The sequence below is a fragment of the Primulina huaijiensis genome, chromosome 6 (genome assembly GCF_012295235.1).
Source record: "Primulina huaijiensis isolate GDHJ02 chromosome 6, ASM1229523v2, whole genome shotgun sequence".
NCBI lineage: Eukaryota > Viridiplantae > Streptophyta > Magnoliopsida > Lamiales > Gesneriaceae > Primulina > Primulina huaijiensis.
The window spans coordinates 6,662,517-6,688,468 of NC_133311.1; positions in this window are offsets into that span (position 1 = coordinate 6,662,517).

Below are 25,952 nucleotides of genomic sequence, written 5' to 3' on the forward strand. Positions count from 1 at the left end.
TGGGGAAATCATGGGTTTGTTGATGGTGTTGGTTTTATGGATGATATGTTATGGGTTTGTGTTTATTGGGTTATTGATGGTTCTATTTATGGTTTATTGTTGTAGGTTATGTACCAAGAGTATAGTAGCAAGTGTTGCAAGTGTTGTAAGTGGAATTCATTTCCTTGTGCTCACATGATAATATATGTATTGTGTTTCAATGGTTTTAAAGTGTTATTCCCTTCCATTTGATTCATGCTATGTATTAAAACACCTTGTTGTATATTAGAGACATTCTTATGTCTCAATTATGTTAAAAGGAATACAAAAGAAAATAGAGTCTTCAAAGTGTTTGTTTTAATGCCAAAGAGAGAATTCAAATGTTTTATTGGATTGATAGATACATAGTCAGAGATTGCATGCAATTAGTTGATCAACGACCATAGGCTTATATCCCTCAGAGTTAATGATGTATATCGATGGGATATAGGTACAGAGATAGAGTTACTATATAGATATCAATCCAACAGAGAAAAGAGAAATACCATCGTTATTGTTATTCATTCTATGATATTCATGTTTCAGAGTTGATGGTATTTAATGTTTTCAAAGCCATGTTTTCAGAGTGTGATATGTACATTGTTATGTAAGAGTTCCACTTGCCGAGTTTTATACACATTTCAGTTATTTCATGTGATGCAGATAAGAGCGACGAGCCGGGACGTTGATTGAGGTCGGAGTCATATGCATATAGAGATGGAGGAAGGAAAGATTATTGTGATAGCATTTTGGACATGATCATAAAAATGATATTTTGTTTTTGTTGTATCATTTGATTGATCATGTGTATACTTTTAACTATATGGAAATGTATTTTAAACCTTCTTTCCTTCAAGAAAAAAAAATTTTAAATTCCGCTGTTATTTTATGAATTCGGGTCAGAGGGTTACAGAACTGTACACGGGGCCCGTGTCCATTAGAGAGTCAAAATTCCGAAAATTCACCATTATTTCTTTTTGGTATCTTTTTCTGTTTTCTTTAGAGAGTCATATTAAATCTCCTCTCACAGTCAAAAAAAAATTATATATTTATATATATATATTCAAATTTCTTGTCTACGCAGTCTAAGTGAGTCGATCACAATTGTTCACAAGTTGAACTTGATTGTTTGATATACACAAATACAAAGCTTGAGCACCTTGAGGGAACTCTCGATTTTGAGTAAAAATACTTGAGTGCGAGTGAATTTTCTTTGGAGTGAACGGTGAGTATTTCTTGTGAGCAAACAATATAGAGAGGAGTGACGAACGACTTTTCTTTGGAGTGACCGTGAGCATTTGGGTGAGGAATATCTATTATTTCTACAAACATTTTCTTGCAAGTACAATTCCAAAAGTAAATGGAGAGGGAGGTAGGAGATAGTTTGAACCAAGGGTTGTCTAAGGATCAAATGGAGACGTTGTTCGGTCATTTAGTAGGATGATGAAGACCGAGTTAGAGCCATTACATGAGAGGTTGGATCAGCTTGAAGTTAGTGCTAGTTGGAGTAAGTATCAGCCTAAAGATGTGGGTAGGGGAGGCGAAGATGAGAATATGATTTGGGAGCAGACGAGGAGAGCCAAAATGTGAATTGGGGTAGGAATGGAAGAGGTAGAGGATTTGGGAGAGGAAAGAGAGAAGCCGAGCGGGGTAGATACAATGATGGACATAGGGAGGATGGTAATATGGGTAGTATTAAGATGAAAATTCCATCATTCCATGGAAAATCTGACCCGGAGGCATACTTAGAATGGGAAAAGAGGGTAGAGTTTGTGTTTGAATGTCACCACTACTCCGTACAAAAAAATATTATGTTGGCGGTGTTTGAATTTTTAGACTATGCTTTCATTTGGTGGGATCAACTATTGACCACTAGGAGGAGGTATAATGAGAGACCCATTGAAACTTGGGATGAGATGAAGAGGGTCATGAAGAAGAGGTTTGTGCCCAATCACTATTATAGGGAGATGTTTAAGAGGCTACAAACTTTGAGGCAAGGAGTAAAGAGTGTTGAGGACTACTATTGTAACGCCCTCTTGATCGATTTCATGAAATAACAGCGGAATTTAAAATTTTCTTAAAGGAAAGAAGGATTTAAAATACATTTCAATATATAATCAAAAGTATATACATGATCAAATAAGCTTTGCAACAAAATACAAAATATCATTTTGATCATGTCCAAAAGTGCTAACAAAATAGCCTTCTTCCTTCCATCTTCTATGCATATGACCTCGGCTCCAATCAAAGTCCTGGTCCGTCACTCTTATCTGCATCACATGAAATAACTGAAATGAGTATAAAACTCAGCAAGTGGAGCTCTTACATAGCAATATACATATACCATACTCTGTAAAACGTGGCTTTGAAATCATTAATACCATCTAACTCTTAAAACATGAATAATATAGTAGAACATGAACAATAACGATGGTATTTCTCTTTTCTCTTGTGGATTGATATCTAAAGAATATCTCTGTCTCTGTACCTATATCACATCGATATAAATCGATACTCTGTCGGGATATAAGCCTATGGTCGTTGATCAACTAATTGCATGCAATCTCTGGCTATCTATTTATCAATCCAATAAATCATTTGAAATCTCTCTTATACATTAAAACAAACACCTTGAATGCTCTTTTCCTTTGCATTCCCTTTTATACAATTGAGGCATATAAAAACCTCTAATATACAACAAAGTGTACCAATACATAACATGAATCAAATGAAAGGGAATAGCATGTTAAAATCATTTGAAATACAATATATATAATTCATGTGAGCACAAGGAATGAATTCCACTTACAACCAATGGAAAGCTTGACTCTAATCTCTTGGTACAAAACCTACAACAATAAACCATGAATTGAACGATCAACATCTCAATAATCCAACAACCATACTCTAAAATCCATAAAACCAACACAATCAAACAAACCCAATATTTCTCCCCAACACCAAAATCCAAGAATAGCTAAACCAAAAGCTTACCTTAGCTCCTTGAACCCAAAATAAACTTGATCTCACTACAAAGACCCAACAATAAGCTTGAATCAAAGGCACCAAATGAAAGAAATGGAACCCTAGCTTATCCCTTGAGTGAAGAACCGAGAAGTAGAGGAGAGAAATGAGGGAAATTTGTGTCTCAACCAATTTAAAGCCTTAAAATACCCAAAACACGTTTTTTGTACTGTGCTGGGCGCTCGAGCGGTCATAAACTACCGCTCGGGCGAGGACCATGCTGTCCAAGACGAATTTTTCAGAATCAGTGGCGCTCGGACGGTCATTTCTTACCGCTCGGGGCACAACCGCCTCAAAGATTGCCTCCGAAATGCCTCTTCCCTTCATAATTTGAAAAAGTAGTAAACATGAAAGTTGTATCTCTATGTCTTGGCTTGCATCTCCAATTGGCCTCATGTCATTTGAAGGTCTGAGTAAAGAGTTATGCTCAATCTCTCAACATGTGTCACTGGAGGAACGACGACACCCACGACAAACTTCGGGGCGCTTTTGGCTTGTCTTCCACAATGATTTAAACAAAACTCAAAACATAAAAGTTACACCTCTATGTCTTCTCTAACCACTCCAATTAGCCTCATACCAATTGGCTCAATATACAAATTATCATGAATTTAATCGCAACGACACTACAGTATCACCACACATCTTCTATAAACACAATACCATAAATCATAATTCTCAACACTTAACATCAAAACTATATTTAAACTTAACCAAGGAGTCAATAAACATATTAAATCTTAAACCATACCGATCACCAAGCTTGTATATTACAACTATAAAGAGATGAAAGTACTAATGATTAGAGCTAATATAGAGGAAGATAGTGAGGCGACCATGGCACGTTTTCTTTGTGGTTTGAACAGGGAGACACAAGATCAAGTGGAGCTTAGGCACTACTTGGATCTGGACGAGATGGTGCAAATGACCATAAAAGGTGAAGCAACAACTCAAGAGGCGAGGAGTTGGCCGCACCGACCAAACTGGGGGTTTGTCATCTTCTTGGCAACCAAATGTGGCAAAACGTGATGAAAGTAAGTTGGTGACCAAGCGCAAGATTGAGACCAAGCAAGATATGCCTAAACAAGGAGTGCAAGGTAAATCTGAAACTCCTCTTAATCGTTCTAGATATATTTAATGTTTTAGGTGTCAAGGGTTGGGTCATATTGCTAGCCAATGACCTAATAAGAGGGTGATGATTTTGAATGACTATGGTGAATATGAGTCTCAAAGTGAGAATGATGATGTAATGCCCGAGAATTTTATGTTGATAATCTGATATTAATGATTATGACTTGTAGCGCTTATGGATGGATCAAGTCGCGATCAGAATGGGACATGCACGAGTTAGCCTAAGTTGAAATCCCGTAGGTATCGCGCACATGCACGGTTGAGAGGCGCGCATATGCGCGAGTTCCATGTGCCGAGGTCGAAGGTCTCGCGCATATGCACGAGAAGAGTGCGCGCATATGCTCGAGCAGCAGAACCGCCAAAATGCCGAGACCGAAGGTCTCGCGCATATGCGTCGGTTGAGGTCGCGCATATGCGCGAGAAGTGTAATTGAAAGATGAAGCCATTTGCCCCTTGCCATGCATGATATATATATACAAATCTACATTCACAATTCAGAAAAACCAGGAAGAGAGCCGAGAGAATCCATAGCTACTTCTCAAGCTTTTTAGCTAAACAAATTTGATTGTACACGATCCGGCCATCCGATTTTCAATTCGAGGTTAGATTCTTGATCCTCTTGTTAGTAGCATCAAAAGGAGGTAAGTTTTATTCAAGTACAGTATGGTTTGAAAGTTAGAGGTGAGGAAATCAATATATGCTCTATATTATGTGTTCGCAAGATGATAAGCAACATATATTCGCAACCGGATCGAAGAACGGACACCGTATGTGATTCTTGCTAATTCTCAGCATACATGTCATGAGTTTATGCAGAAAATGGAGGTTATGAGATAGATATGATTGTTGTTATGAATTGGTAACATTGATCTTATGAGGTTTGAGTTACCAGTATCGCAAGATTACGCCGTTATATCGTCGAAATGTACCGAGATTGAATATTGATCCGTATGTGTACTTCTTTGAGTTAGAAGTTGATATGGTGCATTGTATATACGTCATTTCAGATTGGGTTTGACATATTCGATATCAAGAATACGAGACTTCGATTTCTACGAACGACAAGAAAGGTATAATTCATGTTGGTTCGAGAAGATTCAACTCGAGTTAGATTTGATTCGAGTTTGCCAAAATCACATACTAGATTTCTATACCTTGCTATGCTTGTCCTTTATTTTGATTTATGTGTAAGCATTTAGATAGGAGAGTCATTGGCAGAATTGCCAAGTTCTAGACGTTCGGTGGTAGCGAAGCACAGAAGAAGATCGACTCCAGTTGTAGATATTCGATACAGACAGGGCCGAAGTCTAGGAATAAGACGTACCGCCACCACGATTGGGAGGGTAGGTGGGAGACTTGTTACGTCTTATTCACACCGGGATCCCTAGATTTAAATATGAATTGAGTCAAAGATATGAGTTTGATTTACATTGCTTGACTTATTCTGATTATGTTTCATATACTATAAGATGTATTGTTGTTGATTACATTCATGATAGAATGTACATGATTTATATTGTGTATATGCATGTATACATGTTTTATACTGGGATTTGTTCTCCACGGAGTATCCGGCTGTTGTTGTGTCTGTATGTGTGCATGACAACAGGTGGGACAGGATCAGGGTCGCGACAAAGATGAGAGATCGAGTTAGCGTGGAGATTTCGGGCGTAGCAGATGAACTAGGAGTGTTTACATGTGACATGTAGTTGTGGTAAACTCTAGTTGTATTAAGAAAAGGGAATAAGACATGTATTTACCTTTGTTGAAATAAAATAAAGAATGTTGTTTGTGTATGATTTTTATACAACTGTTTTGATATTAAAAGCAAAATTTTGACCCGCATTTTCTAGCAAATATCCACTTAATCCCAAAGATAATTGAGTTAGAGCCCGGGTCCCCACAACAGATGGTATCAGAGCGATAGATCCTTTAGACTGAGATAGAATAGAATGAGCGGGGTAAATTGAGTCTCTTCCTTGCTTTTGTTGTGCTAGCATGATTAATTGCTTTTCCTATTACATGTTGTCTTGTTATCTGAGTTGATTACATCATGTAATTGCCAAGACTGAATCAGAATCGAATCTAGATCAGAGGTATATGATCAGAGGAGGGCTGAGACAGATTGTATAGATTGTGTACTAATCCGTTTGATAATTAGATATGCCTCCTTGAAGAATACGACAACCAGCCGCAAGTCAAGTGCCAGAACAGGGTAGTACGTCAGGTACTCAGATGGACGTTACTGCAACACCTATGGAGACTTTATTGAAGAGGTTTCAGTCATTTCATCCTCCGACCTTGAAGGGTACTGAGACTGTAGTGGATTGTGAAAGTTGGCTAGACGATATAGAGATGCTGTTTGAATCTCTTGCCTATACAGATGAAAGAAGAGTGAAATTAATAGGGCATCAGTTGCAAGAAGTGGCGAAGAGTTGGTGGCTTACCACGAAAAGAGCATTGGAGCATCGAGGGGCAGTGGAACATTGAAGAATATGTTGCCAAGTTTTCTTCCTAGCTCCGATTTGCGCCACATGTAGCAGGAAGTGATGAAGCGGTCGCTGATCAGTTCATCAATGGCTTAAACCCTGACGTTTTTACTTTTGTGAACACGGGACGACCCAACACTTTTTCTGATGCACTGAACAGAGCGAAAGGAGCCGAGGCTGGATTCATTCGACAGCGAGGAGCTTCATATAGTGCTCAGAGTCAGAGACCGCCACAGCCCGCTGCCCAGTTTCCACCACCTCCTCCTCGATTTGATAGTGGAAGCAGTAGTAGTGGCAACAAAGATTTTCTGAAAGCGAGAGGTAGACAGTTTTAGAGATCAGGGAGCAGTTCGTCGAGCTCCAGTGGGTCACGACAGAGAGGTCCTGGCCAGAGTACAGAGTATACAGGTGTGTATTGCAGTTCTTGTGGAGGCAGACATGCCACTGAACAGTGTCAGGGCGTGATGGGTCGTTGCAATATCTGCAGACAGCAGAGACACTTTGCCAGGGTTTGTCCACAGAAAAGGATACAACAAACTCAGAGTGTAGGAGCATCTGGCTCAGTAGCTCAGCCTGAGAGGCAAGCTTCATCTGTTCCCTCCTTTCAGCCGCCACCTGCACAGACCCAATTCCGAGCCAGAGGTAGCCAGACAGTGAGCCAACCTCCCAGACAGCAGGCTCGAGAATTTGCACTGACAGAAGAGCCGGGCCAAGATGCGCCAGATGATGTGATTGCAGGTAACTGTTTTCGTTGCGGTTATCCTTCTTATGTGTTGATAGACACCGGTGCATCTCATACTTTTTATATCTGAGCGTTTTTCATTGATGCATGCTTTACCTGTCGAGTCCTTGTCTGCTGTAGTGTCTATTTCTTCTTCGTTGGGAAGTGGTCTTGTAATGCACGAGAAATTGATTATCGTAATCTGATATGATTTATTGATCATGAATTGATGTGAGTGTAGTTGGACCACTCCGAGACCAAATTGGTTAAAACATACGAGTTATGTGATTTTCGGGTAGAACCTGTGGCGCCCCAGCGGGAGGGCGATGCATTACATGAGCATGTTTTGGATAGAACGTCTGGCGCCCGAGCGGTAGTTCTTGACCGCCCGAGCGCCAGTGTTCAACAAAAGTATGTGTCAGACAGAAGGTGCCGCGCCCGAGCGGTAAAGATTAACCGCCCGAGCGCCGCCTCAAAGTTGTGAAAAATGAGCCACGTTTCTTTGTCATGCAAGTTGGATATATATATATATATATATATATATGTAATTGGTTTCATTTCATCAGCTTGGCAGCAAGAAGGAATCGAGAATCTCCAGAGAAACCCTCAAACTTCATCTTAGATTAAAAAATTTGATTGCACAAGATCCGACCGTCTGATTTCCAATCTGAGTTTGGTACTGTGTTTCTATCTACGAGAGCTCTAACTAGACATAAGTTTTGCGAAGTTTTTATATGTTTTGAAATTATTCTATTGTCAGAATTGGATAGGATTCATATATGATGTTCTTGGCATGTTAGACCTCGTAGAATCGAAGTCAGATTAAGAAACGGACTGATTATGGAATTGTTATGAATTTTCAGGGTATATTGATTTATACCGGACAGATTTGAATTGTGACTGGATTATAGATCGTATTGGATATTGGTTATGGATTGTAACTGTTATCTGGTCATGTTGTATTGACGGGGATATTGAGATTTTACCGTTATGCCGTGGATTTTGAATTAAATCCAGAATAATCAGATTCAGTGTTGAATTGAGAATGGAATATTGATATTATGATTCTCGATATATCGTTTCAGATTTACAGAGACAGTCTTGAGTTCAGAACTGATATTGCTTCAGACCGTGACTACAAACGGAAGGTACAAGTCAATGTGGTATTGGGAGATCGACTTGAGTCGGTTTAGACTTGAGTTTCCCTAAATCACATACTTTACTTTATTGCATTGATATTTGCATGGATTTGATTGATGCACTCGTTCTCTTGATTTATAGATAGCAGGTATTAGACGAGTAATATTGTGACAGAAGTGCCTGATAGTGGCGGGATCGCCACGGGCACAGTGCACGATGTCACAAGATAGTGTATTGGCGAGAGTGCCAAAGTCTGTCCCCGGATGATTGGCTATCGATGTGAATAGAATTGTAGCTTCTTCTATTACTGGTGATCGGTACCGTAACGATGTGGATAGAATTGTAACTTCTTCTATTACTGATGATCGATATCATATCGATGTGGATAGAATCGGAGTTTATTCTATTACTGGTGATCGATACTATATCGATGTGGATAGAATAAGAGCTTCTTCTATTACTGGTGATCGATACCATATCGATGTGGATAGAATCAGAATTTCTTCTATTACTGGTGATCGATGTGGAATGCCAACTTCTGGAAACCGGGATCCCTAGACTAGGATTGAGTCTAGTATAAAATTGTAAAGTTACGAGCATTGTCGACAGTCTGGTATTGATTATGTTTCAGATTTTGATACATATTGCTGTTATCTGTTACATGCTTTATATTTGTTTATATGATTGCATGTTTCGTTGATTTATACTGGGATTAAATTCTCACCGGAATTATTCGGCTGTTGTCGTGTTTGTATGTGTGCATGACCTGTCCCACCTGTTGTCATGTTTATATGTGTGCATGACAACAGGTGGGACAGGTTCAGGGTTGAGGAGATGAAGATAGATCGTGATTAGAGTGGAGGCTCCGGACTTGGATTAGAGATAGGGTTGGACACTTGATATTAGCTGTTAAACCTTAGTTGAATAAATGTATGTGATACAGGACGTGTACTTTTATACTGAGATGTATATACGTTGTATTTCACTACGTTCCGCATTTTAAAAAAAAATTTAGACCCTGTTTTATAATTGATTAAATAGTCCCAATGATGATTAAGAACATGATTAGCGTCCGGGTCCCCACAACAGGTGATATCAGAGCGATAGATCCTTTAGATTGAGAAAGGAGCTAGTGAGCGGGGTAGAATGTGTGTTCTTTCCTGCTTTATATTGCTAGCATGATTTACTGCTTTATAATGCATGTTTATCTGTTTATCTGACTTGATTTGAAAACATGTGTTATTGAGAATGAATCAGCACCGATTCTGGATCAGCAGTAAGATGATCGGACAGGGGACTGAACTGAAACAGATTTGTTGTATTGGGTTACTAATCCTTTTGATAATCAGATATGCCTCCCCGAAGAGTATCGGAACAGGGCAGTACTTCGGCTAATCCGATGGATGTTACAGCAACTCCAATGGAAACGCTACTGAAGAGATTTCAGTCGTTCAAACCGCCAATCCTGAAAGGAACAGAGACTTATGTTGACTTTGAGTGTTGGTTAGATGACATTGAGATGCTGTTTGATTCGCTGGATTACACTGATGAGCGCCGAGTCAAAATGATTGGACACCAATTACATGATGTTGCAAAGAATTGGTGGATCACGACAAAGAGAGCTTTGGAGCATCGAGGTACGAATATCACTTGGAATGTCTTTAAAACCGAGTTCTATCAGAGATTTTTCCCAGTGTCGTACAGGAAAGACAAAGGAGCAGAGTTTGCGAATTTGAGATAGGGTCAGTTGAATATTGAAGAATATGTGGCCAAATTCTCTACATTGCTCCAATTTGCTCCTCACGTTGCCGAGAATGATGAGGCCGTTGCGGACCAGTTCATAAATGGCCTAAATCCTGAAATGTTTACCTTGGTGAATACCGGGAGGCCAAACAATTTCACTGATGCCTTGAACAGAGCCAAGGGAGCCGAAGCCGGTCTGATGAGACAGAAAGAGGTTTCGTTTGTGCCTTCAGCACCGATATCACAGATGTCTCCACCATCTTCTCGATTTGAGAGCGGCAGTGGTAGTGGGAAGAAAGATTTCCTGAAACCTAAGAGAAAGAAATTCAAGAAATCTGGAAGTAGCTCCTCCAGTTCGAGTGGCTCGAGACAGACTGGGCAAGGCCAAAGTTATACAGGACCTTACTGTAGCACTTGTGGAGGGAAGCATTCCACAGAGCAGTGCCGAGGAGTGTTCGGCAACTGCCGCATTTGTAAACAGCATGGACACTTTGCCTGAGTGTGTCCACAGCAAGGTGCCCAAGGATCCCAGGCCGCTGAGTCATCTGGATCAGTGGCTCAGACAGGAAGACGATCTTCTGCCGTTTATTCCTTCCAGCCAGCACCGCCTATCCAGTCACAGCCAAGGCCAGGAGGGATCCAGACAGCGAGCCAGCCTCCTAGACAGTAGGCCCGTGTGTTTGCTTTGACTGAGGAGCAAGCACAGGATGCACCTACGATGTTGTTGCAGGTAACTGTTTTATTTCTGCTTATCCTGCATATGTATTGATTGATACTGGTGCATCGCATACATTTATATCTGAGCGATTTGCTTTGATGCATTCTTTGCCTATTGAGTCATTGTCTGCGGTAGTGTCTGTCTCTTCTCCGTTTGGGACAGGTTTGATATCAGTGAAGTCTGTTAGATCGTGTATACTGCAGTATGATGGGCATGAGATTGAGTTGGACTGTATTGTGCTTGGGTTATCTGATTTTGATTGTATTATCGGTATCGATGTATTAACCAAGTACAGAGCTACAATTGATTGTTTCCACAAGATTGTTCGATTCAGACCTGAGATGGCTGAGGAGTGGAAATTTTATGGTAAGGGTTCTCGTGCCAGAATTCCTTTGATATCTACTATGAATATGACTCGATTGTTGCAAAAAGAAGCGGATGGATTCCTGGTTTATTCAGTTGATTTACTGAAATCGAGCCCATCATTGGCGGATTTGCCAGTGGTGTTCGAGTTTGCTGATGTCTTTCCAGATGAGATTCCTGGATTGCCTCCCATGAGAGAGATAGACTTCAGCATTGAGTTGATGCCAGGTACAGTTACGATTTCGAGGGCTCCATACCGAATGGCACCGATTGAGTTGAAAGAGTTGAAAGAACAGTTGGAGGATTTACTGGCCAAGGGGTATATCAGACCGAGTGTATCTCCTTGGGGTGCTCCAGTACTGTTCGTAAGGAAGAAAGATGGTTCGATGAGGCTTTGTATCGACTACTGGCAACTGAATAAGGCAACGGTAAATAATAAATATCCCTTGCCTCGCATTGACGATTTGTTTGATCAGTGGCAGGGTTCTTCAGTGTATTCCAAGATCGATCTGAGGTCTGGATACCATCAACTGAGAGTCAGGGACTCTGATATCTCTAAGACAGCATTCAGAACCAGGTATGGACACTATAAATTTATTGTCATGCCGTTTGGTTTGACGAATGCACCGGCGGTATTTATGGGGTTGATGAACCGTATCTTTCAGAGATATTAGGATGATTTCGTTATTATATTCATTGATGATATTTTGATTTATTTAAAGAATATGCTTGAGCATGCTGGTCATCTGAGAACTGTGTCGAAAATTTTGAGGGCTGAGAAGTTATATGCTAAACTGTCGAAATGTGAGTTTTGGTTGAGACAGGTAGTATTTCTGGGACATATTATATCCGGAGACGGGATATCAGTTAATCCCAGCAAGGTTGAGGCAGTGATTTCTTGGTCGAGACCGACATCTGTATCCGAGATTCGTAGTTTTATGGGTTTGGCAGGATATTATTGTCGATTTATCAAAGATTTTTCGAGTATTGCCAAACCGATTACACAGTTGACTCAGAAGAATGCTCCATTTGATGGTCTGAGGAATGTGAGTCCAGCTTTGTAGAGCTGAAAAAAAAAAGATATGACCAGATGGCCGATATTTATGTCAGAGAAGTTATTAGATTGCACAGAGTGCCGAAGTCAATTGTTTCAGACCGTGATCCTCGGTTTACTTTGAACTTCTAGCAGAGTTTACAGCAAGCTCTGGGTACGAAGTTACATCTGAGTACCGCATATCATCCACAGACTGACGGACAGTCAGAGCGGATGATTCAAACATTGGAAGATATGCTGAGAACTGTAGTGCTCGATTTTAGCACTAATTGGCAAGATGCATTGCCTCTCTGTGAGTTTTCGTACAACAATAGCTATCAACCAAGTATTGAGATGGCGCCTTTTGAAGCGTTGTACGGAAAGAAATGCAGATCCCCTCTTTATTTGGATGATATCTCTGAAGTTTCGGAGACTGCACCTAATATGATCAGAGATATGACTGAAAAAGTAAAACTAATTCAGAAGAAAATGAAGGCAGCTCAGGACCGACAGGCCAAGTATGCCAATGTTCGACGACGACCGTTGGTATTTGAGGCAGGAGACAGTGTATTCTTGACGATTTCTCCTTTCAGGGGTGTTGTCCGATTTGGCAAGAAAGGAAAATTGTCTCCACGATACGTTGGTCCATATGAGATTTTCGAAAAGATAGGAGATCGTGCCTATCGACTTGTCCGATAGAAGTATCTCCCCGATGATTCTCATATTATTCAGCCAGATGAGACCGAGCTGGATGAGACATTGAGTTATGTCGAGAAACCGATTCGGATTATCGATTGTAAAGAAAAACAGCTCAGAACAAAGACAATTCCGCTTGTGAAAGTTCAATGGACTCGGCATGGCATTGAGGAAGCCACTTGGGAGACTGAACCAGACATGAAACAGGAATTCCCAGCATTGTTGCACTGATGTAAATTTCTATACATCCCTTCTTATTGATATTCTTAATTGCCTGTGATTTCGAGGACGAAATCATATCTTAGGGGGGGAGAAATGTAATGCCCGAGAAATTGATTATCGTAATCTGATATGATTTATTGATCATGAATTGATGTGAGTGTAGTTGGACCACTCCGGGACCAAATTGGTTAAAACATATGAGTTATGTGATTTTCGGGCAGAACCTGTGGCGCCCGAGCGGGAGGGATGCATTACAAGAGCATGTTTTGGACAAAACGTCTGGCGCCCGAGCGGTAGTTCTTGACCGCCCGAGCGCCAGTGTTCAACAAAAGTATGTGTCGAACAGAAGGTGCCGCGCCCGAGCGGTAAAGATTAACCGCCCGAGCGCCGCCTGAAAGTTGTGAAAAATGAGCCACGTTTCTTTGGCATGCAAGTTGGATATATATATATATATATATGTAATTGGTTTCATTTCTTCAGCTTGGCAGCAAGAAGGAATCGAGAATCTCCGGAGAAACCCTCATGCTTCATCTTAGATTAAAAAATTAGATTGCACAAGATCCGACCGTCTGATTTCCAATCTGAGTTTGGTACTGTGTTTCTATCTACGAGAGCTCTAACTAGACGTAAGTTTTGCTACGTTTTGATATGTTTTGAAATTATGCTATTGTCAGAATTGGATAAGATTCATATATGATGTTCTTGGCATGTTAGACCTCGTAGAATCGAAGTCAGATTGAGAAACGGACTGATTATGGAATTGTTGTGAATTTTCAGGGTATATTGATTTATACCGAACAGATTTGAATTGTGACTGGATTATAGATTGTATTGGATATTTGTTATGGATTGTAACTGTTATCTGGTAATGTTGTATTGACGGGGATATTGAGATTTTACCGTTATGCCGTGGATTTTGAATTAAATCCAGAATAATCAGATTCAGTGTTGAATTGAGAATGGAATATTGATATTATGATTCTCGATATATCGTTTCATATTTACAGAGACAGTCTTGAGTTCAGAACTGATATTGCTTCAGACCGTGAATACAAACGGAAGGTATAAGTCAATGTGGTATTGGGAGATCGACTTGAGTCGGTTTAGACTTGAGTTTCCCTAAATCATATACTTTACTTTATTGCATTGATATTTGCATGGATTTGATTGATGTACTTGTTCTCTTGATTTATAGATAGCAGGTATTAGACGAGTAATCTTGTGACAGAAGTGCCTGATAGTGGTGGGATCGCCACGGGCACATTGCACGATGTCACAAGATAGTGTATTGGCGAGAGTGCCAAAGTCTGTCACCGGATGATTGGCTATCGATGTGAATAGAATTGTAGCTTCTTCTATTACTGGTGATCGGTACCGTATCTATGTGGATAGAATTGTAACTTCTTCTATTACTGATGATCGATATCATATCGATGTGGATAGAATCGGAGTTTATTCTATTACTGGTGATCGATACTATATCGATGTGGATAGAATAAGAGCTTCTTCTCTTACTAGTGATCGATACCATATCGATGTGGATAGAATCGGAATTTCTTCTATTACTGGTGATCGATATGGAATGCCAACTTCTGGAAACCGGGATCCCTAGACTAGGATTGAGTCTAGTATGAATTGTAAAGTTACGAGCATTGTCGACAGTCTGATATTGATTATGTTTCAGATTTTGATACATATTGCTGTTATCTGTTACATGCTTTATATTTGTTTATATGATTGCATGTTTCGTTGATTTATACTGGGATTATATTCTCACCGGAATTATCCGGCTGTTGTCGTGTTTGTATGTGTGCATGACAACAGGTGGGACAGGTTCAGGGTTGAGGAGATGAAGAGAGATCGTGATTAGAGTGGAGGCTCCGGACTTGGATTAGAGATAGGGTTGGACACTTGATATTAGCTGTTAAACCTTAGTTGAATAAATGTATGTGATACAGGACTTGTACTTTTATACTGAGATGTATATACGTTTTATTTCACTACGTTCCGCATTTAAAAAAAAAAAATTAGACCCTGTTTTATAATTGATTAAATAGTCCCAATGATGATTAAGAACATGATTAGCGTCCGGGTCCCCACGGGTCTTGTATCTGTGACTTCGGTTAGACATTGTATACTACAGTTTGAGGGTCACGAGATTGATTTAGATTGCATGGTGCTTGGGTTAGCTGATTTTGATTGTATTGTCGGTATCGATATGTTAACCAAGTACAGAGCCACTGTAGATTGTTTCCAGAAGATTGTTAGATTCAGACCAGAGATGGCTAACGAATGGAAATTCTACGGTAAGGGTTCCAGATCTCGGATTCCCTTAGTATCTGCTCAGACTATGAGTACATTGTTGCAGAAAGGAGCAGAAGGTTTCCTTGTCTATTCTGGAGATCTACTGAAATCGAGCCCGTCATTGGCAGATCTGCCAGTGGTACATGAGTTTGCCGATGTATTCCCCGATGAAATTCCAGGGTTAGCTCCAGCTCGAGAGGTAGATTTTAGCATCGATCTGATTCCAGGTACTGTTCCTATATCCCGATCTCCGTACAGAATGGCACCTATTGAACTGAAAGAACTAAAAACACAATTAGAAGATCTTCTAGCCAAGGGATATATCAGACCGAGTGTTTCTCCTTGGGGCGCTCCAGTGCTATTCGTGCGAAAGAAAGACGGTTCGATGAGATTGTGTATTGATTACCGGCAACTGAATCGGGAGACGGTAAAGAATAAATACCCATTGCCTCGTATCGACGATTTATTTGATCAGTTGCAGGGATCTTCTGTCTATTCCGAGATCGATCTGCGATCTGGATATCATCAACTACGAGTCAGAGATGTAGACATACCAAAGACAGCATTCCGAACAAGGTATGGACATTATGAGTTTATTGTCATGCCTTTTGGTTTAACGAATGCTCCAGCGGTGTTTATGGGACTGATGAATCGTGTTTTTCAGAAGTATCTAGATGAGTTTGTTATTGTTTTTATTAATGATATTTTGGTATATTCTAAGAGTATGGTTGAGCATGCTGAACATTTATGAATTGTGTTGCAGACGCTGAGAAATGAGAAATTATATGCTAAACTGTCGAAATGTGAGTTTTGGTTGAGACAGGTTATGTTTTTGGGGCATATTATATCGGGAGACGGTATTTCTGTTGATCCAAGTAAGGTTGAAGCTGTAATCAGTTGGCCTAGACCGACTTCTGTGCCAGAGATACACACTTTCATGGGTCTAGCAGGGTACTATCGACGATTAATCAAAGATTTCTCCAGTATCGCTAAGCCTATTACCCAGTTGACACAAAAGAATGCGCCATTTGTGTGGTCTGAGGCTTGTGAGTCTAGCTTCTTGGAGTTGAAGAGACGATTGACCAGTGCTGTGGGGACCCGGGCTCTAACTCGATTATCTTTGAGATTAATTGGATCTTTGCTAGAAAATGTGGGTCAAAATTTTGCTTTTAACATACTACACATACAAAAGATTTATTGCATTTCATTAAAAGCAAATACATGTCTTATTTCATTCATACAATCAAACTAGTATTTAAAAGTATTAATACATGTCTAATACAACGACTAGTTATTCTGCTACGCCCGTGATCACCACGCTATCAACTCTCCATCATCCTCGTCTCGACCTTGATCCTGCCCCACCTGTTGTTATGCACACATACAGACACAACAACAGCCGGAAACTCCGGTGAGAACAAATCCCAGTATAAAACATGTATACATGCATGTCATGCAATTAAATACAAAATCATAACACATAAATCAGTAATTATGACACACTAGTGAATACAGATAAAACTCTTCGACTCTTATTCTTTGACTCGACTCATATCTAAGTCTAGGGATCCCGGTGTGAATAAGACGTAACAAGTCTCCCACCTACTCTCCCAATCGTGGTGGCGGTACGTCTTATTCCTAGACTTCGGTCATATCTGTATCGAATGTCTACAATCGGAGATGATCTGCTCCTATGCGTCGATACACCGAACGTCTAGTTTGACAATCTGTCAATGACTCCTATCTCAAATGCTTGAATATAAATCTATAAACAAGACATAATCATAATCAAACATAATTAAGAATCTAGTATGTGATTTTGGGAAACTCGTATCCAGTCTGAATCGAGTCATGTCTTCCCGTGTTCACATGAATTATACCTTTCTTGTCGTAGTCTCGGTTTGAAAAAGTCGAAGTCTCATATTCTTGATATCGAATCTGTCAAATCCAATCTGAAATGACATATATATACAATGCACCATATCAATCTCTAACTTCAAGCAATACATATACGGATTATTATTCAATCTCGGTACATTTCGACGGCATAACGACGTAATCTTTCGATACCGGTAATGCCAACAACAAGCTCAACAACTCATAAGCAAGATCATATCATCCCAATTCTAATTCCAGCATGTCAAAATCTATTCAATTCAATCAATATATGCTGAAATTCATAACAAATGCATACGGTACCATTTCTTCAATCCGGTTGCGAATAAACGGTCCCAATAATCACAATAACAATTAATAACAATCAAACTCTGATTTCCCCCAACATCTAAACTTCAAATTATCTAGGAAATGAATAAAACTTACATCCTCTTGAAGTGCTTGATGAGAGCAACACAAATCTGAACCCGGATTGAAAATCGGATGAATATATCTTGCACAAGTTAAGTTACAAGCTATGATGCACTTGTAGGAATTTCCAGATCTTCTCTCGGTCCTTGCTGCTGAGATAGTGAAGGAATGAAACTAAATACACATTATATATGCATGGCTAGGACAAGTGGCTTATTTTTCATTCTGCACGTCTCGCGCATATGCGCGACCTCAACCGGCGCATATGCGCGAGACCTACGGTCTCGGCACTTAACAATTTTATCTGCTGGCGCATATGCGCGTGCGCCAACTTCTCTGGACATCTCGCGCATATGCGTGCCTCTTGTCGCGCATATGCGCGAGACCTTCGTCTGAGCATCTCTTGGACTCACTCAGCTCGCGCATATGCGCGCCCACCAGCCGCGCATATGCGCGAGACCTTCGGGTCTCACACATAATTCTTGCACATATTCTCAACTCAAAAATTCCAAGCCCATCTCGACATGCTCTGTCTATAACCATATCAATCAATCAAATATTCATTTCAAATTAACAGGATAAAATCTCGGGCGTTACATTTCTCCCCCTCTAAGACATAAGTTCGTCCTCGAACTCGTAGGCAATAAATCAAAGCAAGTACAGGAGTAATAAATTCAAAAGCTGAATAATTACTCACATCACGGAAACAACTCTGGATATCTCTGTCTCATCTCTGATTCTGTTTCCCAAGTCGCTTCTTCAATGCCGTGACGACTCCATTGGACTTTCACCAGCGGAATAGTCTTCGTTCTGAGTTGTTTCTCTTTCCGATCAAGAATCTGAATCGGCTGCTCAACGTAACTCAAAGTCTGATCTAGCTCGGCTTCTTCAGGCTGAATGACATGAGAACGATCTGGCATATATCTACGCAACATTGATACATGGAAGACATCATGTATCCCAGATAGAGAAGGAGGAAGAGCAAGTCGATATGCTCGATCGCCAATCTTTTCAAGAATCTCGTACGGACCGACGTATCGAGGAGACAATTTCCCACGTTTGCCAAATCTGACAACGCCTCTGAAAGGAGAAATCTTCAAGAATACTCTGTCTCCCTGCTCAAACACTAACGGTCTACGTCTGATGTTCGCGTACTTCGCCTGTCTATCTTGTGCCGTCTTCATTCGCTTCTGAATTATCTTTACTTTCTCAGTCATCTCACGAATCATATCAGGCCCAAGTTCTGGTACCTCTGAGATGTCATCCCAGTACAACGGAGATCTGCACTTCTTTCCGTATAAAGCTTCGAACGGTGCCATCTCGATGCTAGTCTGGTAGCTGTTGTTGTACGAGAATTCACAAAGAGCTAGTGAATCTTGCCAACTAGTACCAAAATCTAGTACTACAGCTCTCAGCATATCTTCTAAAGTCTGGATAGTCCGCTCTGACTGTCCGTCTGTCTGAGGATGGTAAGCAGTACTCAAGTGTAAAGTCGTACCTAGAGCCTGCTGTAGACTGTGCCAAAAGTGTGAAGTGAATCGTGGATCACGATCTGATACGATCGACTTCGGCACACCATGTAATCTGACCACTTCTCGGACATATATCTCGGCCATCTGATCATATCTGTACGTCATCTTGTACGGAATGAAGCATGCGGATTTGGTCAATCTATCTATCACAACCCAAATCGCATCGCAGCCTCGGGATGATAGTGGTAACTTCGTGACGAAATCCATGGAAATGTGATCCCATTTCCATTCAGGAATAGCTAAACTCTGAAGTAACCCTCCGGGCTTCTTTCTCTCGGCCTTCACCTGTTGGCAATTCAAGCACTTAGACACAAACTCTGCAATATCTGTCTTCATCTGTTTCCACCAGAATTGTGTCTTCAGATCATTGTACATTTTCCTGCCACCAGGATGAATACTGAACCGACTACAGTGCGCTTCTGACAGTATCTGTTGTTTCAAATCTGAAACATCTGGCACTACAAGACGGTTATTCACATACAAAACATGATCACGTACCTGATACTCAGAAATATGTCCTGATCTGACCATATCAATCGACTTCTGAACACTCTGATCGGTTCTTTGTGCCTCTTTGATGCGAACAATCAAATCTGGTTCACACTGAATAGTGGCAAGTCGCAACGGCCTACTATCTGTATCAAATGCTAATCCAGAAAAGCAACAATCTTCTATCATATTCGAAACACCTATCGTCGACAAGGATAAGGAACATACCTTTCGACTCAAAGCATCCGCTGCTGCATTCGACTTCCCTGGATAGTACTTGATCTCGCAATCAAAGTCTTTCAGTAGATCAAGCCATCTACGCTGTCTCATATTCAATTCTGACTGAGAAAACAGATATTTCAAGCTCTTGTGATCAGAGTAGATCTCAAATTTCTCGCCATACAGATAGTGTCGCCATATCTTCAGTGCAAATACGATAGCCGCCAATTCAAGATCATGAATTGGGTATCGAGTCTCGTGTGGCTTCAACTGTCTCGAAGCATAGGCAATAACATGCTGTCGCTGCATAAGAACACATCCTAACCCTCTGTGCGATGCATCACAATATACAACGAAATCACCTGTACCTGAAGGTATCGTCAACACTGGAGCACTGGTTAGTCGTCTCTTCAACTCTAAGAAACTAGACTCACAATCTTCAGACCACACAAATGGAGTATTCTTCTGTGTCAACTGGGTAATCGGTTTCGCAATACTGGAGAAATCTTTAATAAATCGTCGATAGTACCCTGCTAAACCCATGAAACTGCGTATCTCTGGCACAGAAGTCGGTCTCGGCCAACTGATCACAGCTTCGACTTTACTCGGATCAACAGAAATACCGTCTCCAGATATGATATGACCCAAGAAGACAACCTGTCTCAGCCAAAACTCACACTTTGACAGTTTAGCATACAGTTGCTCATTTCTTAACGTCTGCAACACAATTCTCAAATGCTCAGCATGATCAGTCTCATTTCTCGAGTAAACCAAAATATCATCTATAAAAACAATCACAAACTCATCCAGATACCTCTGAAAGACACGGTTCATCAGACCCATAAACACCGCTGGCGCATTCGTTAAACCAAAAGGCATGACAATAAACTCGAAATGTCCATACCTGGTTCGGAATGCAGTCTTCGGTATATCTGAATCTCTGACTCGCAGCTGATGATATCCAGATCGCAAGTCGATCTTGGAATAGACAGAGGATCCCTGCAACTGATCAAACAAATCGTCGATGCGAGGCAATGGGTACTTGTTCTTTACTGTTGCCTTGTTCAGTTGCCGGTAATCGATACACAATCTCATCGAACCGTCTTTCTTTCGCACGAATAGCACTGGTGCGCCCCAAGGAGATACACTCGGTCTAATATACCCCTTGGCCAATAAATCTTCGAGCTGTTCTTTCAGTTCTCTCAATTCAATAGGTGCCATTCTATAAGGAGCTCGAGATATAGGAACGGTACCTGGTACAAGATCAATGCTGAAATCTACCTCTCGAACTGGAGGTAACCCTGGAATCTCGTCTGGGAATACATCAGTAAACTCGCAAACCACTGGCAGATCTGCCAATGCTGGGCTCGATTTCAGTAGATCTACTGAATATACAAGGAACCCCTCTGCTCCTTTCTGTAACAATCTACTCATAGTCAGAGCAGATACTAAGGGAATCCGAGATCTGGAACCCTTACCGTAGAATTTCCATTCGTTAGCCATCTCTGGTCTGAATCTAACAATCTTCTGGAAACAATCTACAGTGGCTCTGTACTTGGTTAACATATCGATACCGACAATACAATCAAAATCAGCTAAACCAAGCACAATGCAATCTAAATCAATCTCGTGACCCTCAAACTGTAGTATACAATGTCTAACTGAAGTCACAGATACAAGACCACTTCCCAACGGAGAAGAAATAGACACTACAGCAGACAAGGACTCGACAGGTAAAGCATGCATCAACGAAAAACGCTCAGATATAAAAGTATGAGATGCACCGGTGTCTATCAACACATAAGCAGGATAACCGCAAAGAAAACAGTTACCTGCAATCACATCATCTGGCGCATCTTGGGCCTGCTCTTCTGTCAGTGCAAATACTCGAGCCTGCTGTCTGGGAGGTTGGCTCACTGTCTGGCCACCTCTGGCTCGGGATTGGGTCTGTGCAGGTGGCGGCTGAAAGGAGTGAACAGATGAAGCTTGCCTCTCAGGCTGAGCTACTGAGCCAGACGCTCCTACACTCTGAGTTTGCTGTGCCCCTCTCTGTGGACAGACCCTGGCAAAGTGTCCCTGCTGTCTACAGATATTACATCGGCCCGTCACACCTTGACACTGCTCTGTCGCATGTCTGCCTCCACAAGAACTGCAATAAACACCTGTATACTCTAAACTCTGGCCAGGACCTCTCTGTCGTGACCCACTGGAGCTCGACGAACTGCTCCCTGATCTCTTAAACTGTCTACCTCTCGCTTTCAGAAAATCTTTCTTGCCACTACTACTGCTTCCACTATCAAATCGAGGAGGAGGTGGTGGAAACTGGGCGGCGGGCTGTGGCGGTCTCTGACTCTGAGCACTATATGAAGCTCCTCGCTGTCGAATCAATCCAGCCTCGGCTCCTTTCGCTCTGTTCAGTGCATCAGAAAAAGTGTTGGGTCGTCCCGTGTTCACCAAAGTAAAGACGTCAGGGTTTAAGCCATTGATGAACTGATCAGCGACCGCTTCATCACTTCCTGCTACATGTGGCGCAAATCGGAGCAAGGAAGAAAACTTGGCAACATATTCTTCAATGTTCCACTGCCCCTGTCGTAAGTTTGCAAATTCTGCCCCTTTGTCTTTTCGATACGACACTGGAAAGAAACGTTGATAAAACTCATCTTTAAATACCTTCCAAGTAATATCGATACCTCGATGCTCCAATGCTCTTTTCGTGGTAAGCCACCAACTCTTCGCCACTTCTTGCAACTGATGCCCTATTAATTTCACTCTTCTTTCATCTGTATAGGCAAGAGATTCAAACAGCATCTCTATATCGTCTAGCCAACTCTCACAATCCACTGCAGTCTCAGTACCCTTCAAGGTCGGAGGATGAAATGACTGAAACCTCTTCAATAAAGTCTCCATCGGTGTTGCAGTAACGTCCATCTGAGTACCTGACGTACTACCCTGTTCTGGCACTTGACCTGCGGCTGGTTGTGGTATTCTTCGAGGAGGCATATCTAATTATCAAACGGATTAGTACACAATCTATACAGTCTGTCTCAGCCCTCCTCTGATCATATACCTCTGATCCAGAATCGGTTCTGATTCAGTCTTTGCAATTAGATGCTGAAATCAACTCAGATAACAATACAACAGATAATAGTGAAAGCAATAAATCATGACGTGTGCTAGCATGATATAAGCAAGGAAGACGACTCGATCTACCCCGCTCACTCTCTTCTATCTCAGTCTATACAGAACCTACTGCTCTGATACCACCTGTTGTGGGGACCCGGGCTCTAACTCGATTATCTTTTGGGATTAATTGGATCTTTGCTAGAAAATGTGGGTCAAAATTTTGCTTTTAACATTTATTCAAATGTATATAAACAAGCACAAGACATTATATAAAATACTGTCATCTTATTCAACTACAATTAACCTTCACATATTCGGCTACAATTAACAGACTAGTGTTTAGAAATTCAGTACATGTCTAGTAATAAACCACTAGTAATCTTCTACGCCCGTAATCTCCACGCTATCTCGATCTCTCATCCTCTGCGTGACCCCGATCCTGTCCCACCTGTTGTCATGCACACATACAGACACAACAACAGCCGGATACTCCGGTGAGAACAAATCCCAGTATAAAACATGTATACATGCATGTCATGCAAGTAAATACAAAATCATAACACATAAATCAGTAATTATGACACACTAGTGAATACAGATAAAACTCTTCAACTCTTATTCTTTGACTCGACTCATATCTAAGTCTAGGGATCCCGGTGTGAATAAGACGTAACAAGTCTCCCACCTACTCTCCCAATCGGGGTGGCGGTACGTCTTATTCCTAGACTTCGGTCATATCTGTATCGAATGTCTACAATCGGAGATGATCTGCTCCTATGCGTCGATACACCGAACGTCTAGTTTGACAATCTGTCAATGACTCCTATCTCAAATGCTTGAATATAAATCTATAAACAAGACATAATCATAATCAAACATAATTAAGAATCTAGTATGTGATTTTGGGAAACTCGTATCCAGTCTGAATCGAGTCATGTCTTCCCGTGTTCACATGAATTATACCTTTCTTGTCGTAGTCTCGGTTTGAACAAGTCGAAGTCTCGTATTCTTGATATCGAATCTGTCAAATCCAATCTGAAATGACATATATATACAATGCACCATATCAATCTCTAATTTCAAGCAATACATATACTGATTATTATTCAATCTCGGTACATTTCGACGGCATAACGACGTAATCTTTCGATACCGGTAATGCCAACAACAAGCTCAACAACTCATAAGCAAGATCATATCATCCCAATTCTAATTCCAGCATGTCAAAATCTATTCAATTCAATCAATATATGCTGAAATTCATAACAAATGCATATGGTACCATTTTTTCAATCCGGTTGCGAATAAACGGTCCCAATAATCACAAGAACAATTAATAACAATCAAACTCTGATTTCCCCCAACCATCTCAACTTCAAATCATGTTGAAATGAATAAAACTTACATCCTCTTGAAGTGCTTGATGAGAGCAACACAAATCTGAACCCGGATTGAAAATCGGATCAATATATCTTGCACAAGTTAAGTTCCAAGCTATGATGCACTTGTAGGAATTTCCAGATCTTCTCTCGGTCCTTGCTGCTGAGATGGTGAAGGATTGAAACTAAATACACATTATATATGCATGGCTAGGACAAGTGGCTTATTTTTCATTCTGCAAGTCTCGCGCATATGCGCGACCTCAACCGGCGCATATGCGCGAGACCTTCGGGTCTCACACATAATTCTTGCACATATTCTCAACTCAAAAATTCCAAGCCCATCTCGACATGCTCTGTCTATAATCATATCAATCAATCAAATATTCATTTCAAATTAACAGGATAAAATCTCGGGCGTTACAAGTGCTCCAGTATTGACGATACCTTCAGGTACGGGTGATTTAGTTGTATATTGTGATGCATCTCACAAAGGGTTAGGATGTATTCTTATGCAGCGAGGACATGTGATTGCATATGCCTCGAGACAGTTAAAGCCACACGAGACTCGTTACCCAATTCATGATCTTGAATTGGTGGCTATTATATTTGCACTCAAGATATGACAACACTATCTCTACGGCGAGAAGTTTGAAAACTATTCTGATCACAAAAGCCTGAAGTATCTGTTCTCTCAATCTGAATTGAATATGAGACAGCGTAGATGGCTCGATTTGCTGAAAGATTTTGATTGCGAAATCAAGTACTATCCAGGGAAGTTTAATGCAGCAGCGGATGCCTTGAGTCGAAAGGTATGTGCCTTATCATTATCGACGATAGGTGTCTCTAAATTGATTAAGGATTGCTGTTTGTCTGGATTAGCATTTGACACAGAGAGTAGACCACTACGACTTGCTACGATTCAATTAGAACCAGATTTGATTGTTCGCATTAAAGAAGCACAGAAAAATTATCAGAATGTTCAGAAGTCGATTCAGATGGTCAGAACGGGACATCACTCAGAATATCAGGTACATGATCATGTTCTATATGTAAATAACCGTCTTGTGGTGCCAGATGTTTCAGATTTGAAACACCAGATTCTATCAGAAGCGCACTGTAGTCGGTTCAGTATTCATCATGGTGGCAGAAAGATGTACAACGATCTAAAGACACAGTTTTGGTGGAAAAAGATGAAATCAGACATTGCAGAGTTTGTGTCGAGATGTTTGAATTGCCAACAGGTGAAGGCCAAGAGAAAGAAGCCCGGAGGTTTACTTCAGAGTTTATCTATTCCTGAA